General features: G+C 43.4%; 2 long non-coding RNA genes across 28 annotated transcripts in view; one reads left to right on the plus strand and one right to left on the minus strand.

The window, feature by feature from the left end:
* Positions 1–12,591, minus strand: part of LOC125321860 — an 89,579-nt gene extending 76,988 nt beyond the window's left edge. For 10 of the 25 annotated variants that reach the window (XR_007201726.1, XR_007201737.1, XR_007201732.1 and 7 more), the window contains exons 1-6: positions 10,693–10,938; positions 7,247–7,537; positions 5,924–5,998; positions 3,278–3,348; positions 358–584; positions 162–243 (exon numbers count right to left, since the gene is read on the minus strand). This is a non-coding gene — a long non-coding RNA (uncharacterized LOC125321860). The other 15 variants (XR_007201727.1, XR_007201717.1, XR_007201720.1 and 12 more) reach the window with 14 other exon arrangements.
* The window catches only part of LOC125321862, a 111,113-nt gene that overhangs the window by 38,240 nt on the left and 58,795 nt on the right, over positions 1–14,078 (plus strand). The gene's annotated exons all lie outside the window — the stretch shown is intronic.

A 14,078-nucleotide genomic window follows, 5' to 3' on the forward strand; every position in this document is an offset into this window, starting at 1 on the left:
AATAATAAAATCCTTAATGGGTATGCGGTACATATTTTCTAAAAAGAACTGAAGCAATTTGACATAAGTCAAACCTCTTGATTCACATTTTTATCACTATTAGTTTGCCAATGTCAGTAAAGACTAACTATTGAAAAAGTCAATCATTTCGATGTACTTACAAATGAATTTTCTCATCATGTGACCAATTATCCACAAAGCCTCAGTGCCATTAAGAAGTTTTGAGGAATATAGTATTTGGTACTGCCAAAAAAACATAATTAAAAGAATGCATGTAAATTATACTAATTTTCTAATTAGAAATGCTTTATGATTAATTCTCATCTAAAGTACATGTGGGGGAAAAGCAGGACTTACATTATCCCAATAGGCAGGTTCCAGTACAATCAACGAGACAGTGACAGAATGCACAGTAAGGAGTCACAGTAGGGTCCTGATCTTGCAACTGAACTTTCACAAAAAGAACCCCGCACAACTGCAGAATCTCCTGAATTTCAATAGAGCCCTACCCACACATAATCAATTACAGAGTCTGCCTATGTGGGAGTAACAACAGCGAGAACAGGACCTGTTCCTCCACACACCTGCAAAAATATCAAGATTAAAAAAAAATAAAATTAGTAACATGCAGCAAAACCTACTGATAGCCTGTTTTATTACAGCATTTAGCACATAATAAAGAAGTTCCATACATCTTTAAGTTGCATAGTATTTATAGGAATTTTTAGCTCCTTCTTTAAAGAATGTTGGCTTAAAATTGCTTATGAATTTTACATGTAGTGACAGCACATTATGGAAGCTTTTATTGATGTTACTTGAAATTTAATTTTTTAATTATCATTTTCTAAAGACTAATAATCCTAGTTTCTTTGGTCTGTTGTGCATGTCACTTTTTAGTGCTTCAACCTTCTTAAAATCTGTCCCACAACACCCATTGAAGGGACACAGCATAGGCCTGTGAATTTATTGATGTCTTCATGACTGTGAAAGTATCTGACCACATATAGTAGCATCCAAGACCAAAGCCTTCAAAAATACATAATAAAAAGCAGTTTAGAATTAGTCATCTTTAGACTAAAAAGTGGCAGGTTTTTAAAACAAAAAGTCCTTTTGAAAATTCTTTGCTAAGTTTAAGGACTTCATGAACACCATTTAAAACACAGGAAGCACACAATATAGTGTTAAACAAGAATACACCACCACTTTGCTGTTCACACAAAACTTAACATCCATTATTTGACCTTACACTTCTTATTAAAAACATATCTATGTTGATCTTTAAAAGGAAAATGTTACAAGTTACAATATTTTTATATATTATAACCATTTAAAAGCAGGTTAGCCATAGGTTCCATTAAGTAATATTTAACTGGTGACACTATCACTACAGGTGATAAAGGTTTTAAGAACCAATAGATCCTAGAAATATGCAAAAAATTTTTCTTCATTCCTTTGATACATATAGCTCTGCAGAAACAACAATACTTAACAAACAAACAAACAAAAAAGCTGGGACCAAATGAAAGGATTTGAGAATCTAATAGACAAGCCAAAAGTTTCATAAAATGGAATGCAGCTTGTTTGGGGGTTTTTTTGGTGATGACTAATTGTTCTCTTCTTGGCTTTGACTTTGTGAAAAAAAAAAGCAAACATGAAAATTAACAGAAAATGGAAAAGAATATCACAAGTTTTTGTTCCTTGCTGCCAGATTGATGGTTTTCAGCTGGGCAGGAGGACAAACAAAAAAGTTGACATTTCAAGACAGTTACCTTATGATACTGAACTGGAAGTGTTTCTCCTCATGTTACTTCTTTCAAATTTTACATTTCATATGCATGACTCTTAGGCTTCTGTTATTCTGAGAAATTCAACTGTTTCTAAAGAATATGCTCCAGCACTAAATTCTGTTGAAAGAGTGTCGTGTCTTGACCCTTGTCTAACATTACGCAGAAAATTTTAAAATATCAGACATATGCCAAGTTAGTGTGCCTACCTGAGCCTGTACAGTGAGTGAGGCAGCACCTCTGGCAAGTGTAACCTGCCCATTTCTCACTGACTGAGACGAATGGACAGACAAAATTTCAGTACAATTTTGGTGACAAAATCAAACAGCTACAGATCTAGCATTTCCCAAGTGGCAATGCAGTGTGGTAACTTGATGCAGCCTGATCCCAATATTGTTTTCTGTCCCTGTTTCCAGCTCCACATCTTTCTTCACAAAGGAAGTTAATCGGAATACAATGCATATTTTCTGCACTGTTCCAAGAGAGAAGGTTGTAGGATGGGTCAGGGATACATAGCTGCATTCTAAACTACAGTCAGTTTCTAGAGAGAGCTGAAAACACAAATTTACAATTCTGACAGCCTAAGGAAGAGCTCAGAGCTAACATCCAAACAACCAAAGAAATGAAATACTGAAGCTGTCTCAGCAGTTCCCTTCTCTGACATGGACTAGAAAAACATGTTTCTAATCCAGGTATAGAAAATACCATATCACGCAATAATTCACAAGTGGTTTGGGAGACTAGAAGGCCCTGGCAAAACCAAGTTTTTTTCATGACTAGCAGAAGTAATTAAGTCTAGTTACCTATCAGCACACTTATAGGTGCCACCAACACACTTGTGCCAAAGCTAGCTTGGCTGTTTCCCCACTCCCTTCTAAACAGATTTTTCTGAATTTCAGCTTCTGATGTTTAGGAGAACAAGAGGCAGCTCACATTGTGGCTAGATCTGAGCCACACATTGACTGGCAGACCAACCAAGCATGCCGACCTGCAAGGCAACAGGTTGAACAGAACAGAAAATTTCTGAGTCCATGCTGCAATTTCTTCTACCCCAGGGCACTAATTTGAGTCCCTTCTCTACTCACAGCTGCTAAATTTCATTCAAATTGCAGAAACTTGACTTTGTGACCTCTACCTCTATATCAAATGCAGCTGAAATCAAGCAGTGGATTCTAAAGTTATTAGGCGATAACACGATCCTATATATCTTGTTTTGCTCAGAAACTAGACATGAAAACACCATAGCATAAGCACTGTGAAAATAATGATTTTTATGTCACTTATTGTTTTCATTCAGGAATTACACCACAAAGTCAGATACAACAGAACAAAATCATTACATGGTGATAGCATAAATGAATCCAGAGAATGTAGAGACTGTTTCAATAAAACTGGCTTCATTTCACCAAGGTGAACAGGGCCCTAAATACAAGTCGCTTCATAAAGGTGAAAATTTAACAGAAATACAGTATTATATTTGTTTTTTAACTTACCACGACTATAACTGACTGCTCTTCATGGAGATCCCTGCTTCTCTTCCAACTCCATACTGTCTTTCCTAAGGCTTAAGAAAAGTTCAGTGATACACAGTTCAATAAAACAGCCACATCAAGTCTACTCAGTCTATTCAATAAACCTGGACTTTTGCGGGGTTTTTGGTGGGGTTGGTTTTCTTTTCTTTTTTTTTTTTTTTTTTTAAGAATAAGCATAGTGATTTTTTAAAGCATCACCTTAAAATCCTGATCTTACTGTCTGGATCCCAATACCCCAAATTAGGGAATAGTTTTTAATTAAATGTAAAACCCGGTTCCTTTTCTATAAATAGCATCCACAATGCCCTCTTTACCCTTTCTATTGATATAGCACTAAATTTTTAACTTGTGTATTTCTCACTAAAAAGGCATACTTGAAATCAGAGGGCTTTATTTGTGGCTGGATTCCAGGAACTGATGAAGGAAGGAAAGAAATTGAAAAAGTATAATGACCTCTCTAAAACTCCAGTGAAAAAGAAGAGAGACAAAGAATAATCAGTGTGGAAAAGTTAATAGAAAACTGGACATTAGAGGAAAGGTTAGCAGGACACAACAGGTATAAAAAGAGTCAGGGAAGTGAAAGTGATTCAACCAAAAGGGGACGGAACAAAAGAAACAAAGTTATATTCTTAGCAGGGTAATGAAAACAAGCTTTTTGAAACTGTTCGACATTGGCCTACCTCTCCTTCTGTTAAGTAAAAGAATTACTTCAAAAAAAGAATCAATTCAAAAAATGCCTTAAAAAAACCTTAAAACCATTTAACTTTAAGCATTTGGAGTATCTAAACTCTGCTCAGCTGAACAACTAAAGAAGTGCTTAAATTTGAAAATCAATTTACATCCTATTGTTATCTTTCACTCGGTCTGTAGTATCAAAAACACATTCAAAACTGAGCCCGAGCTCCTTAACCTAGTAACACTCAGACTCACGCATTGGCGCTAGTCGGGATCCAGCCCACTGGTTACCAGACAGGCAAAGTCAAATACAAGATGCAAGGGACTAATGTGGATTCAGACTCTTCTCTCCCATACTCATACAAGTATTTTTACTTAAGTGCAAGACTAATTGTTTGATGAAGAGAACGCAAACAGTTAAGTGCTCCAAGTTAATTCAAGAATCAGCTCTCTAAAAGAAAACTAAAGAAAAAATGGCTGAGAAAGAACAAAGCAACAGATTGTTGAATCTGCATTAAAAATAAATGACCTGTGGGTTACATCTCAATGCACTGTGCCTGAAAACTGCTGCTTCTTTCTGGTTTAAGTATTAAACCTTGTTTTTAAAACATGAAATGGTAAAGAACCCTGGCAAAGTTTAAACAAGTTTAGTGGTTGATAACAGCACTAAAGTAATTCTTAACACAGGGTGTAGTTCAGATATTGGCGTAAAGGGCTCGGCATCTCTCCTGGCTATTTAAACACATTTGTGCTTCCAAACCCAGTTTGGTAAACAGCTAGGACAGGGTTAATATCCCATATTCCAAGAAGATGGACTGTGGAAGTCATACACCAAAATAGGGTTCTGTCCCTTTTACTCCTTACTCTACAATACAGTTACTAAAGGAAAACAGAAATTGAGCTATTTGTTGAGATACCAAAAAAGGTCTGGGGCATCTCTCAGCATTCTCTGAACTTCTGCTCACTGTGATCCATCTCCTGAATTATGGATCATTCTGTGCATCATTATTTTAAACTGTCACCTACCTAAATAACCAGGAAGCCAACATCAACACTTAACAACTATATTCTTACACACGCAAGCCCCTGCTACCAATATTCCATCCTTTATTTATAGCTGTAAAAGAAAGGAAACTCGTTTTTAAGATCTATGCTTAATAAATCTGCACATATAAAAATCATTACCTAATGATTCTTATGAGTAAGATTAAAGACCTGATTAAGGCAGTGAGTTAAAGAGAGAATTAGTTCCTCTGTATATTCAGTCACATTTTCACGAAATGGCTAAACAAAATAACGTTTTGTTCTTCTCAGGAGAATTATGAGCACTACTAAAATTTTATAAACAGTGTGAAGCTCAGAGTTGAAAATTTCTCAGAAATTAGGAAACTAGAGAAGCAAATTAACAACTTGCATCAGTCTTAAAAGAAAAAAATTGTACAGTAAAAGAGCAAACAAACTAATAACTAGCCAAAAGCACTTCCAGATCCCCCACTCCTGCATTCACTGCAGTAGCATTTCATTTAGTTGCAGGCATACATATCTGCCAAATTTAAGCTTCAGTCTTTCAAACAGTTTCACATATCCTGAACTTCACTCTTCTAAGTAGTGCTACTGATAAAACTATTCATGTGAACAGTTAAGCACATGCACAGGACTAAGGTTGAAGAAAGTAATAAAGAAATTAGCTAATGAATTCAGTGTATAACTAACAATTATTTTTGAAGTTGAGGACAGCGAGGAAAAAAGCAAAGCTTGAAAAATTACCAGCTGAAATACAGGCTGTGAAGGAGAAATTAGGTTATGGTCCCAGAAATTACCCTACAAAAATCTAACTTCAATACCTATAAAATAACAGAATCAGTGCTAAACAGGAAAAAATAATAGAGAATCCCTAACTTAATAGTAATGATAACCACACTCTTTTCTCACCATTTGATGAGTCTTCTTTCGTTCAAGGTTGAAGTTCATGGGTGCTGTGGAGAAGATCATTTGGCAACTGTTCTGCTGTAATTAATCCATGAATAAAGAATGGACTTCAGTTTTCACAGATACCAAGCCAGAACTTTTCACAACCATTAAATCCACAAAAATATTAAAACGTTTAGAAGTTACAGTTGACCATTTAAGCAAAACTTTACCACAGAACCTAAGTTTAATACCAAATCCTTTCTTAAATCCTCAGGGATACATTTGTTACTATGAGTCAGGCCTACAGATATGTTGGAGTCAATGCTACAAGATGTTAACAAAATATAGAAATCCAACCTTTCGATGACTACACCACTAGTCTTCATGCTACATTGAGCATTTTAGTGGCTCCAAAAAAAATCTAAATGAAAGGTTTGCTATTGATAAATCAGGAGGTAAAAGAAAAAAAGCTAGTTTTATTTTTCATGTGGAAGTTCATAGGAAATCTAATAAAGTATTTGCACATCCTAAGCCAGCACATACTTCTTGCAGTCCTTACAGTCCACAAAAACATCCTTAGATCAGGTTTATTCTGGCAAATTCAAAACTTTCTTTTCATTGTACAATAGTAAATGCTGTCCACTTTAGTCCTTTCTAGATTACAACCTCTATCATTGCTAGCAGACTAAAATTGCAAAAGCAATGAGTTCCAAATCCTGTATTTGTCAGGGTACATTAGAGACTGAATGGCTACAGCAGAAGGTAAAACACACATAAAGGAGGATGCCCAACTACAGTTACTAGGTTATTAAACTGAAACTTTAAACTTCAAGTGATACGAAATTTACAGGGGAGGCCTGAAGGGTGGCTTAGATGAACCTATAACAAGGATCTAGAAGGCTAGATGAGCATCAGGGACAAGGCAGGGCTCAAATTAGAAAAATAAGTAGGAAAAAAATTCAAAGTTCCACTGGCTGTATGTCCATATACAATACAAACACTGAATATCAAAACAATATGTAGGTGTGCAATTATTATAATTATGTGGGTATACCTTAGTGCCCCCCAATTGGTCTAACTTACCCAGGAACTGGTGCAGATGAAATGGAATAACACGCAAGAACCCAGGCAAGTCAAAGAATCTAACTAAAAAGCTACACAGTAATGACACAACGCCAGTTTTCATTACAACAAATTCCTCTAATCCTCATAGTTGTAAAACAAATCTTAAAAACACAGAGCAAGGTAATTTGTAAAGTAATGCATGCCTGAGCCAGAAGACAGCCTCCAGCTTTCTAAACATCCTTAGCTATGAGCTTCTGTGTCATTTCAGCAGACAAGTACCTTGCTTTGGTTTTGCCACCTCTCAATTGGATCTAAGCAATCCAGTATATCCAAGCACGAAGTCTGCTGCATATAGGACACTCCAAGTACAGAAAGCTGGGGGGATGTCATCTCAGCAACGCAGGTTATTATAAGCCGTTCTTTATACTGATTTTCTCTAGACTTTTAATTCACAAATTCGGGGTCTCAGGATCCTCCAGGGCATAAATCCAGGATTCCTAAAGAAGTGTCTTCTAGGTCTCTAGACTGGATCCAGTTATCAACAGTTTCCTTCGTCTGACATAAGAGAACCTGTGCAAGAAGTGGAAAAAAAGTTGTCATTTCTAGAGACAGAACTTTCTCAAGGCTGGTGAAAGTCTAAGGAATGAAATTGCCTAAGAGCTAAAGGCCATCAGGAATCTAACTGCACCTTGCTTGAAGAACAAAACCCATTACTTCAGCCTTACCTCACTAACATAAAGACATAGGGTGTATGGAAGAGAAGACAGATACAATAAACTGAAAACATTCAATTACACATACTCCTTTCCTTGGCAACAAGAAAACAGGTAATATGACAAATGCTGGTCATGTCACTTATTACCATATCAGGAGATTCTCTGACAATCTAATGGCATTCTCTGAGGAGAAGAACCTGTAATGCAGGACAGGCACTATGAGGAGGTGTTCAGATAGTGCTGTAATGAGAACTGCATGAAGAAAGGATTCCATTATAGAAACTGCAGCTTAACCTCATACCTACTACCACAGCAGATTAGACATATACCACTCTGATGAGTCCAAGTTGTTTGGAATGGAAATCTGATCTAAAGAATTGACATCATTTTTGGGGAGGCTCAAAATCCCTTTCTTTTCCTTCTGTCCTCAGCTGTGCTCCTGCTGTGACTTTTTGGCTTGGTTAGTCACTGGGGAAACAAACTGATCATCCTCTCCCAGATGCTACAGCTAAAGAATGCAATAGCCATCTCCGCTTATATGGGTTTTTACACTACAGCAGTTGCCTTTCTCGCTTGTTCTAATTCGCAGTTAAATATTTACCCATTCTGGTCCACAAATTATTATAATTGTGCATTATTTAAGTTAAGAGATATGGTTAGAAGGTGTGAACTAAGACTATTATATTAGGTTTAAGCTTTATGCAGTCCTAAGTAATTCTGAGAATAATGATTGTGTAATGTCACTATTAGCTTTGTAAGTCCGAAACACAAGAGCAAAATAATGAAGAGAACTACTCAGTATGCTTACACATAATAACATACATTTCAGTCTGTGCAGAACTGGGGCCTATATGTATTAAGAATGGAACCTGAGAGCAAGTACTAGATATTAGGGGATGTAAAGATTTTACTTTCATTAAAAATCTTAATGAAATCTTAGGAATGTTAACTGCAAGGATAAGAGTGTCCTATTCATATTAGAGAATACCATGGATCATAGAAACAGTGCATCACAGAATATTGACATACTATCTTCTATATCTTATTTTTACATTAGGGTTGGAAAAATGGGTGAAAAATAATAACTAGAAGTATTTTAGGGAAAAACTATACATAATCTAAGTACAGAGAAGTGGTATCAGCAATATTATAATTTTATATTTTTCTTTACTGTTTTCACTGCTATTTCTACTCCAAAGTTTTCTTTTCACAGGCACATAGCCTTCAGGAAAAAAAATTAGAAAACATGTGCTATCATTCTTTTCAGTTGAAAGGCACACTTACTGAAAATTTTGCTCAGACTAATTTTAATAAAAGAAGAGCAAAAAATATAGCGCAAATCATTTATATTTCCTCCTTTTTAACGGAATGGCTTTACGATCTGAAGTTTTGTCATCCGGCTCATTTTCACTGAGAACCTGGTATAAAAAAACTAGAAATCAGTTTCTTTAGTAGTACCACACTTCAATTCAGAGGAAAATATAATAACATAAATGCATAATATTAGCTATGTGATTACTTACTTATTGCTTTGCAGTACTTTTTTCCTAAGGAGCTCCAGAATTACATACTTTCTGAGCAGCATTACTTTTCGTAGCCATGATGGTCTAAGCTTTTTGAGCCCAAAAGCTTGGTGTTTTGAACTGCGGCAGTTGGTTTAAAAAAAAAAAAAAGAAAGAAAAAAAAAAGGAGAGCGAGAGAAATAGAAATTACCTCTCCCTTTCAAAACTTGTTCCGCTTATATTTTATCAGTGCAGCTCTAGCAGGGAGCAGTGGAATCATGAAAAGCATTAGGCCCTGAGCCTGCTAGCGCTCGTCTGCCAGCAGTCCAAGCGAGTTCAAGAGGACTTGCTCACAGACGTGAAGATTTTGAAAGTCAGTGGGAACAGAGCTCCCGGACTCTCATTATGTACTTTTGAAAAACCTTCCCCAAAGTCATGGGAACAACAGTTTGCAGGTCTGAGGCCTCTGCTTTCCTTTTCATTTCTAAAAAGCGCATCAGATTAGGAAAAAAACCCCAAACACTGAAGCTAGAAAGTCCGAGGAGCGGCTGGCAGGGATGCGCTGGGTCTCTCAGCCGAGGCAGGGTCCGCGGAGCTCCCAGGGAAGGACCCTTCAGCAGGCACAAGTCAAGTGCAGACAGCGAGAGGCTCGGGCGGCACCGCAGCCTGCCTTCCCCGCGCGGCTTTCGGCAGCTCGCCAACCTCCATCTCGGCTTCCCCATCACTGAAACGCGGGTGGGAGCACTAACCCGGCCATCAGGTACCTTACGATCACAGCTTGGGGCGGAGGGTAGGATGCGGCGTGAAAATGAAAGTTCGCGTTCTCTCCGAGCGCTTTGCGCGCAGCCGAGGCGGGAGCGCTGCCCGAGTTGAACCTCGCTCCGTCAAGTTCCTCCGAGTGGGCTTTTTGCCTTTTTTCTTTTTTTTTCGTGTGGTTTTTTTTTTTTTTTTTTTTTTTTTTTTGTTGGTTTGGGGTTTTTTGGTTTTTTGTTTTTTGTTTTTTTTTTCTTTGCAATGACCAGTGTAGTGCATTCCGGGCCCGCTGTGCCCCGAGATGAGCCCACACAGCTCCGCTCCACCGCTCGGGAGCTGCTCGCGAGCCCGGCCGGGGGGCGGCCAGGGGGGCGCCCCCGGGGCGCTGCCGCCCGGAGCCGGTGCGGCGGCAGGAGGGGGATGGGGAGCGGCGGCTACCAGGCGGGATCGGGATCAGGCCCGCGCGCTGCGGGCAAGCGCCGAGCGCTCCGACCCCTCCTCTGGCTGCGGCGGGGTGCGCGGCTATGGGGGGGACAAGGGGGGTCAGGCTGCAACCTGAGCGCAGCGGGAGCCGCAGGGGTCCTTGGAGGCGCGGGGGGGTGGGGGGGGGCTCGGGTGGAGGCGCTGTTCATATTTTCCTCAGGTCCTCTTGGCGCACATCCCCCTCCCCCAGCCGGGCTTCCTTTCCCTACCTTCCCAAAATCCGCTATCGTGCCCCCCTATCCACCCCCCTCCCTTCCACCGGCGCCTTTACCTTGACAAGTTCGCGGGGCCAGCGGAGGTCTCGCTCCCCCGCTCTCTTTCTCCCTCTCTCTCTCTTGCTCCCTCTCTCCCACACACATCTCTAACGCGCCACCTCTCCCCCGCGGGCCCGGGCTCCGGGTGACATTTCTCTCCCTCTCTCTCTCACTCCCTCCTTCCCTCTCTTCCCCCCCAACCCCCCCTTTCCCCATTAGCGGCGGTTGGGTCGGGAGCGCGCGCTGACAGGGGAGGGCGTGGAGCGCGCGCGCGGGCGGCGGGAGCGGGGGGGGGGAGGGGCGGCATTGACAGCGAGCGCCGTGTCCGTGCGGCGCTGCCGCCTCAGCCCCCGCGCGCCCCCCCCCCGTTCCCGGCATGCCCCGGGGCGGCGGGGCTGGCGCTAACGAATTTGAATGAAGAGCCCTCCGCTCTTTCGGCGCCATTTTCGAGTGATGCCCGATCGCATCGCTGCTGCCGCCGCCGCGGGGGAGGCGCGGGGGCCGCCCGCCCTCCCGCTCCGCGAAACTCACCTCCCTTCCTCTCCGCAACCCTGCTTCCACCCTCACCGTCGCGCTTCGGAGCGGGTGCCGCCGCTGCCGCCGCCGCCGGCACAGGCGGTAAGATCCGGAGGGAGCGGGCGCGGCTGGGGCAGAAGGAGCTGGGCGGGCGGGCAGGGGAAGAGCGTCTTTGGAAAACGGGGGCAACCTGCACCCCGCCGCCGGGAAAAGTCACCTCAGGAGCCCGGTGGGCAGCGGACGGGAGGCTCCGGGAGCCGATCGCAGGTCCTGCGCGGATCTGTCACTCGCTTCTCTCAGCTTCAGCGGGCGGGAGCGGTCGTCTCCTCCGTCAGGTAACCCCGCTTGCTCCCTCGGGGCGCCACCGCGCCCAGGCGGGGATCCCGGGAGCGGCCCTTACACCCGGCCCGGGGAGAGCGGCGCGGGGGCGGGCGGGAGCCGCGGGACAGCCGGAGCTCCAGAGGGTCCCGGTGCCCCGCACTCCCGGGACATGACAGGACAGGCTTCCCCTCATCTCCGCTCCCTACCCCCCCCCGGGCCAGCGGATCCCTCCCTCCCGCCTTTCCCCCCCCTCCGCCGTGGAAATTTCGGGGCAGCGCCCGGGACACCGAGGTTCCTGCTTCCCTGCTCTGCAGCAGCAGCCAGGATGACTTCCACACTTACATGCACATCTCCCTTTCTCGCCCGCCGCCCCCAACCCCCCCCACCCCCCGCCTCCTCCTTCCTCTCTCCCCGTGTTTTCGTAAACGGGATTAATGCCCCTTCTCTCTTTCTCTTCCCTTTCTCTTGTCCCCCCGCACCCTCCCACCCCCCAAAAAATATAGAGGATAACCTTCGGGGTTTTTTTTCTCCGTTTGTTTCCTCTCCATGTTAGCAGATTAACTTCTCCGTTTAAGCGCTTTCTCCACCTCCCACTCAATCGCTTGATTTCCCGTGTCGCGATACGGAGCCGCCTTTTGCAGGAACCCGGGTGACGGTCGTGCTGCCACATGCTGTCACATTTATCATCTCTGTCCCTTTGGGTATTAACGAATGACCAAAGTGCTCTTCATCCCCTATTGCACAGAGCTATTTTTTCCCCCTCGTAGCGTTAAAACGCGAGTTTCCTTCCTGGACTAGAGGGGGGGAAACATAATCCGAGACCATTTGAATCATGCCAGCTATTTGTAGGTGTCTTTCCTCTCCTCCCACACACCCCAAAACCGAGTAAATACCCTCCCCATAGATAGCCCAGCCTAATACTGTGATCTGAGCTGGCCATTCACCTCCTCTTCTCCGCCTACAAAATTCTCTGTCTCTGTCACCCGGGTCGCTATTTGTCATTGGCTTAGCTATTTTTTGGTGGTTGTTTCTATGTCATTTCTCGGTGGCCAGCAGCACTCGGTCTCTCGTAGCTGTATGAATGCGATCGTGCTTATTGTGATAGGCGCCGCGATCTCTCTCGCAGCCTGAGCGCTGGGCGATTCCCCCGCCGCACACACACACACATGCACACATAATATGTGACACGGTGCCTTTTTCTCCACGACGCCGTTTAACCCCCTCGGGGCCGGCTCTGGCGTGGGCGCTCGCGTTTCGGAGTTGCGCACACAAGCTCACAAGGCATCTTTTTTGTGGCGGGAGCGCCGGCGGGGACAGCACCGTGCGGCGGGGCAGGGAGGGAGCTCAGGCGCTGCCAGGCCAGAGGGCTCCTTCCCAGCCACAATTTCTAAGCGTTACTTTTTATTCCTCTTCTTACTTCCCTCTTCACTTTCGGCAGCCCGACCTTTTTTTATTATTATTCATTATTATTTTTAATTTTTTTTTCCGGAGGCAGGAAAGCGTATGGATATTTTCCCCGATGCCGTGTGAGCGGCGGGCGCCCGGGGCTGCCGTCGAGCTGGCGGGCGCGCAGGATGCGCAGCGAATGCAGCATCGGGCCCCCTGTTAAGGCTCCCGTTCAGCGGAGGCTGGACCGGCTGCTGCCCCCCCTGGTTGCCTGCGGGGACGCGGGGCTGGGGCTGGGAGGTTGGACCGGGTCACAGCCTTTCCCCGCTCCTCTTCCTCCCCCCACACTGCCCCCCCCCGTCCCCCCGCTACCCCCCCGCGCATCCCTCCGCGGCGTTCAAAGCCAGAAGCGGCCGCCTTGCGCTTAGCACCCCGGCCACCGAAAATAACGAGTTAACCGAGGGACGTAGGAGGGACGTAGAGAAGAGTTGGGGTGCAGAAGTGCTGTACAAAAGATTTCTGTGTACATGGCTGAGAGCGTGTAGTCTTAAAGTGAAATGCAAAACTTAGCGTTTCCAGCATAGCAACTGGATTGTGATTCAAGGTATTTTCTGTGTAATGCAGAAATCCAGCAGTTCAAGGAGATTTTTCTGTCTCGAATCCTTAGTTTCCCTGGATTCTTTTAATCCAGTACATAAATTACACATTTTCAGTTATTTTTTCCTGGGAATAGCTGCTTGGTTTGTCTCTGCAATTCATACTTTTGTGCCCTGATAGAGAATTCAGCTTAATCCCTGAAATTGAGATACTAGTAAGATCCTATTGAGATTTAGCACTCATTTCTTTAGCTCTGCATCATTACTTTCAGAGTGTTTTCAGAAACGGTTTTAACAGTCAGTATGGGAATGGGCACAAAGCTGTTTCACTGTAGCTGTGTATACTTTGAAATATCAGGATTTGAAGAGATTTACACTGCTCAGCTGTGGAAGTGCACTCACAAATACTGACTTTCACTTTCAATGAAATAACTGTCCTGACTCATAGCTAATTTACAAAAAAACCCCTATAATTCAGTATTGTGCAGGTGCGTGTGCGTTTTCCCCCACTATTCGATAGTCATGTTCAATAGCATGCAATTTATACCTATTTTTCATTTTAATTAAAATCCGTGCTTAGCACG

This window comes from Corvus hawaiiensis, chromosome 2 (assembly GCF_020740725.1).
Source record: "Corvus hawaiiensis isolate bCorHaw1 chromosome 2, bCorHaw1.pri.cur, whole genome shotgun sequence".
Taxonomy (NCBI): domain Eukaryota; kingdom Metazoa; phylum Chordata; class Aves; order Passeriformes; family Corvidae; genus Corvus; species Corvus hawaiiensis.